Genomic DNA, 6,000 nt, shown 5'->3' with positions numbered 1-6,000 from the left:
AACCAACCAAACCAACTAACCTACCAACCAACCAACCAAACCAGCCAACCAAACCAAACAAATCAATCAACCAAACCAACCAACAAACCAACTAAAGCCAACTAACTAACCAACCAATTAAGCAAGCCACCAACCAACCTATTAACCCAACCAAGCAACCAACTCAACTAACCAAAAAATCTACACTCCCATTCCCCACTCCCCACCCCTGCCCCAAAGGACTGAAACCATCTAAGTCCCTGCCCTCATCAACAGAGAATATCCAGCAGCAAATACTTGGGAAGTGAATGGATGTCAATTCAGGCAGTGACAGCAGGGGTGACAGCTGGGGGCAGACACAGCTTTCCATTTTGTAATACTGTTAAGCACTGCCTTAACCCAAATTGATTTCACTGACTTTAAGATTCCAGGCTCTTTGTCCGACAAATGTCACACTTGTGTACGGGCATTTGTACTTTATTTAAAATGCCAGTTTAAAGGGTTGTAAGAAAGAAAAGGCCTCGCGTGCCTTTTTGGGTGAGCTCTGGGAAGGATTTATTCTGAGCAGAGTGGTCAAACCTCTCCAAGAAAACCGCCAGGTGGCACCTGTAAGGCGCAGATGGGGAGAGTCATTTGCCCCACCCCCATAGCCTGGACTATCCAGGCTACCCATCACCCCGCGGGCTTTTTGGCGAGGAAGTGGGGGAGTTTTAGTCTCTTTCCAGACTGCGTGATTACACACTCAATTTCCTGACACCCCAAACACACCGAGGACGGATTTGTCTCCATGCAAGCAGGCTGTCAAAGGCCCTGTGGTTGGGAGAACTTGCCACTCTCTGCATGGTGGGGACGGGCTGTAGTCTGCCCCTGAGCCCAGGACTGCTCAGCCTGGATCAAGGGAGAAAGAGTTCTCAGGACCGTGACACACAGAAGTCACCAAAACGTGGGACACCGCTTCACATGACTCCCACGCCCAATCCTCTTCCCGGGGACAGTCACTGGGAACTGGTCTAGGGCACCATCTCTTCTTCTTTTACATTTATTTTTTTTCTCCTCCGCAGTCGCTTCTCTTGCCCTGGCACTGTGGGTGCCTCAGGCTACCCTCTGGTGACCCTACCCCGCAGGACAGGTAGCTGTCCCCAGAGACAACACAGAGAGTCTTTGCGGCGGGTGTCAGTAAACAGAAGCAGCGTGTTGTGGTCATTTCCGAACTGTGCGGTGGGGCCACCAACTCCTTCTGTGGCGGGGAAGAGAGCTGCGCCAATTGCAAGTCTGCCGCTGCTCCTCTTAGGTGGCTGGTTGGTGACATTGGGAGGAGACCATTCTGAGGGAGTGAGCCTACAACGACAAGGAAGAGGGCGTTGGGGGTGGGGACATGGCGACAGTGCCAGGGGGCGTGTGAGCCGCGGGCGAGGAGCAACTTCTGCCGGGCGCGTGCGGCTGGGCGGCGGGCGGAGCGTGAGCTGCCAGCCTGGAGCGGGGAGCAGGGAGACTGGAGCCACGGCCCGCGCCCTGCGCGTTAGCATCCTCCGGGTTCCCAGCCCCGGGTGCTGAGCTCGCTGCTATAAATAGCAGGTTACAGCTTCTGCTTGGGCGCACACTCTCTCACTGGAGAACGCAGGAAAGTCAGCCCGAAAGTGTCTGCCGCTGCTATCGCCCCCTACTCAGCCTCTGTGAGAGGTAACATCCTGCCTGGGATCTTGGGGCTCCGGGGGAGGGAATTTTGCGGGTACGGCGGGTGAGGACGGGTGAACCAGAGGCTGTAGGGTGCGTCTGAGAGCTTGAGGTTGGGGGACGCGTCCTGCCTGAGAGTCAGCTTGTGTGTTTCTTATCAAGTTTCCCAGCTTGCAACCGCGATTGTTTCTTTAGCCTTTCCGCCTAAGGGGTGGCTGCTAGGGGTACCCCTGTGACCCTGGTTACTGTCTGGTGCAGCTCCCCCGGCCTGGCACGGACGCGTGTACACACCACACACACACACGCGTGCGCGCGTACATATCACACACACGCACACACACGCACACACACACACACACACACACACCCGGGTGACACTGAGCTCTAGTCCAACTGATCTACCCAGGCTGTGCCCACCTGAGAGAGGTCCTGAAGACGCTGCCATGACTGGGAGTGCATAGGAGCTCCTTCTCACTCCTAGTCCCAATCACTGACTGCTGCCTGCCTCAGAGGAAGTGGCCCTGGCCCTTAAGCCATGGAAGGGATGCAAGGGTAGCAGTTGACTAAAGAACCCCCTCTCCATGGCCATTTCCAACCCCACCTTCAGTAACTCCTGGCAAAAAAAAACCCCAAAAACCCCAGTCAGGCCTGTTTCCTCTTGGCTACCTTCGTGTTTTACCTACCCCAAAGAGGAGTCAAGGAGTAAGAAAATCAGGGCCTCAGGGTAAGAGGGGGTGGAAGGTCCATGAGAGGATTCTCTGGAGTCTGAAATCTGCACTGCAGCCCTCTTGAGCTCATCTGGCCCCTCTGGCAGTGCCAGGAGTCAGAGTAAGTCCAGGATGCTGCTTCTTGTGAGGACTTTCAGGTTCCATTCTAGGTGATGCTAGAGTCATAAGGCACCTGTGATTGCACCTCCTGGAACCTTTGATTTTGCTTTCTCCGGGTCGGTGGTTTCTGTCCCTGAGGACATACAGTGATTTCTGTTTGGGGACAGAAGCTTTATAGGTGAGGATGTGCATATTGATGAGATAGTTGCTGCCGCACAAAACTTACTGGAAAAACCCAGACGAGAGAGAGGCGGCAGTTGCTATTAGGGGACCAAGGATTCTTAAGGGTGAGGATGCTCACGTTGATCAGGTTGTTCCTGCAGCCACAACTCACCAGGGAACCCCTGCGGCATCTCCTGTCACATTTGTCTTATGACATAGAATGGCTTCTTTGTTTATCTTAATGTTTGTCTTTCTTTGAATCAGGCTTCTCCACTCTTTTTTAAATGCCATTTGAGGTCATTGCTTGGGTGTTACATATTGTTTCTTTCCTCCTTAGCATTAAAGAACTTGTTTATATACATACATGAAATTGCAGAGGGCAGGGGGGAAACTGTCTCTCAGATGACGGGCACGAGGTGGCCTCTCTTATAGGTGTACGTCTGCATTTAGAGGATCTTGCTGGCACGAGTATCAATCTGACTTGGTTCAAAGAGTCATCAGCAGAGTGACTGACTGATGCAGTAGAGGTAGAGTTGGGAGAAGCTTGGGCAAGGGGGCACTGTCAGCTCAGTGTGGGGAAATACATTATCTCATCTTCTTCAGGATATGCTCAAGAGAAGCACTGACACGAAACCTCAGTGACTGATCAGTGCCCCTCTGCTCAGTATCTGGGCCTCAACCTCGAACCTGTCGGAGTTTCTATGAGTTAAAACAGTTCTGCAAAACACTGGTTTTTACAGCATTCTTTGATATGTGAATGAGTCTCTGCATCTGTATGCGTTACTTGTGCTTTTTCTTTGGCTCTTTTTCTTTTTTGCCTTTGTTTTTGTTTTATCCTATTTTATTTTAGTATTATCTGTGAGATGCCTGTTTTCTGACAAGAGTCAGAAAGGGTGTGGATTTAGATGGGAGGGGAGGCGGGGAGGATCTGAAAGGAGTTGGGGTGAGAAAACTGAAATCAGAATATAATGTATGAAAAAATCTATTTTAATTAAAAGAAAAATAATAGGAAAAAAAAGGAAAGCTTTTTCTGTGAGTTTCTCTCAACTGTGACTGAGAAGATTGTCCTTGAAAGGTTAGGAAACATGAATGTCATGAGAGGCTAGAGGCTCTGTGCCATTGGATAACGTTTTCTGATTGAATTCTAGCATTCCGCATTGTAGAAAAGTATTCTCACTGGTGAGGTAAGCAGTGTTTGTGAGAAACTGATGGCCAATAGGGTGCTTGGAACAGTCAAAGACTCACTGACGTTCTGGGAAGAAAACACTCTTGGAATACTGACCTCAGCTCCACTCTGGGGATCAGATCGATTGAATGACTTTAGCGCTTATAAAATTTTCTTGTCAAGATACTACCTGGCTCTCATACTGTAGAGCCATCGGTCAGCTCTGGTTAGAAGACAATGCAATTACATTTTAGTTTTCTGAAATGGAAAAGTGAAATGAAGCTCTGGGAAAGTTAGCTCTTTTCAAAGTTCCTGGTTTCTTTTCTGAAACGTTGCACTGGCTTCTAGTACAAGTCAGGCCAGGCCCCACATGGGTAACAGCTGACTTCCGCTATATCTTCAGGCAAAGTCCTAGAAGGCAGACAACTGCCAGCCCATCTTATCACTTAGCAACAAGTAGATATCAGTTTCCAGGTAAGCATCTAACTTCTGAAACTGCAAAGTTCAAGTCAGAGGAAAGTGTAGGTGTGGAGGAAAATGCTGGCTGAGTATCTGCCATGTTTGCTGTTTTCACCCAGGGGTGCTAATGATTAGATAGATACATAGGTGTCGTCTGTTTCCTTATCTTCGTGGAATAGCCTGTGGTTCCTAGAGCACTTTTAATTGGAATAACGACTACATGTTGAAAACATGTATTTTTTTTTTTGTATTCTGTATCTTATTCTTTTAAAAGGTCTGATCTCTCTCCAAAGGCCTATCTAAGGAAGTTGCTCCAAAAGCCACGTTGTTACTCTTTTTCATTTTGTGTGTTTTAGAAATCTCTACCAGTGAGCCCCTTCGAAGACACTAATTTCATATGTACTTTAATATTCAGGCTTAAGAATAAGTGTTGTTCAATAAATAATTTCAGCATAAACATTTATTTATAGAAAAATCCGAATGATAATGCTATAATTGAATTTTGCCTGTGGGATTCATGCAGTCTTGGTGCTTCAAAACTATAGATGTAGTGTATACCTAGAAAAACTATTTAGATGTGGGAAACCTACATGGAAGCTTCCAGAGTCTCAGGCATGTTGCCACTGGAGTCAAGATGTCTCAGTCGGTCTCTTTGATTATTTTACCCCCCCCCCCACCCGTATTCATTACTAAAAGAGTTTTTTTTTTGCTCATGGTGAGACCGAAGAGATGGATCAGTATTTTGCAGAGGAGCTGGGTTTGGTTCCCAGCAACTTCATTGGTCTTCACAAGGGCTTATAACTCCTGTTCCAGGGGATCTGACACCCTCTTATGGCCTTCCCCAGGCATCTATACACACTATACACATAAAACCCATACAGGCACACGTACATACACACACATGCTATGGCGCTTTCAGGATTCTGACTGCTCAGACGGAACAGTCTAGGACTGTTGAAGAATGTCTTGTCTTTTATCCAAGGCACTGTGACGCCTCCTGTGTTCTACTCTGGAGTACCTCATGTTAGACAATACGCATAAGGCCTGTGGACTGTGACTGTAGAGTCCTGAATTTACATCTTTCCAGTTGTCTTTGCAATTTTGCTGATGTGAGTGTCATGATGGATGTCATCCAACACAATGTAGCACTCTTAAATGTTTTCCAAACTGGCTTTCTTGAGTTGTGTGTGGAGTGAGTTCTGTTTCTTACAGGGCGCTGACAGGTCTTGATGGGCGCCCTCCAGAGGTGAGTGGGTGAATGGCATTGGAGGTTCCCAAATCCTATGGTTTTGATGGGATTTCCTTGGGGAACTATTTAAATAAATAATTTTCAAGGGAATGGAGATAACACTCTTTTTGTTTTTGATCTTTCTGTTGTTGTTGTTGTTGTTATTGTTGTTTTTCAAGGCAGGGTTTCATGTGTAGTTTTTTGGAGCCTCTCCTGGATTTGTTCTATAGACCAGGCTGACCTCAAACTCACAGAGATTCGCCTGCTTCTACCTCCCAAGTTCTGGGATCAAAAGCATGCATCATCGCCGTCTGGTGAGATAACATTCTTTTTAAACAGGAGTTTTGTCTTTCATGTATCTATTATCTCTCCATATACCTATCATCTGACTGTCTAGCCTATCTTCCTTCTACTTGTAAATCAGTTATCTGCCTACATACCTACCTATATATGAATATATTCATTCATATATTCGTCTGTCTGCCTACCTACCTATCTATCCATCC

The 6,000-nt window shown here is 47.4% G+C and overlaps 1 protein-coding gene across 5 annotated transcripts in view; it reads left to right on the top strand.

Annotated features, from left to right (window-relative positions):
* Positions 1 to 1,472: 1,472 nt before the first annotated feature.
* Inpp4b (inositol polyphosphate-4-phosphatase type II B) overlaps positions 1,473 to 6,000 on the top strand; it is a 789,563-nt gene continuing 785,035 nt past the window's right edge. For all 5 annotated transcript variants that reach the window (XM_057753361.1, XM_057753359.1, XM_057753358.1 and 2 more), the window contains exon 1: positions 1,473 to 1,659. The gene's annotated coding sequence lies outside the window, so the exon portion shown is untranslated. The remainder of the gene's footprint in view (positions 1,660 to 6,000) is intronic.

Source organism: Chionomys nivalis, chromosome 21, assembly GCF_950005125.1.
Source record: "Chionomys nivalis chromosome 21, mChiNiv1.1, whole genome shotgun sequence".
Lineage (NCBI taxonomy): Eukaryota > Metazoa > Chordata > Mammalia > Rodentia > Cricetidae > Chionomys > Chionomys nivalis.
Note: the sequence above shows the minus strand (reverse complement) of the source record. Positions and strands in the feature narration are given on the sequence as shown.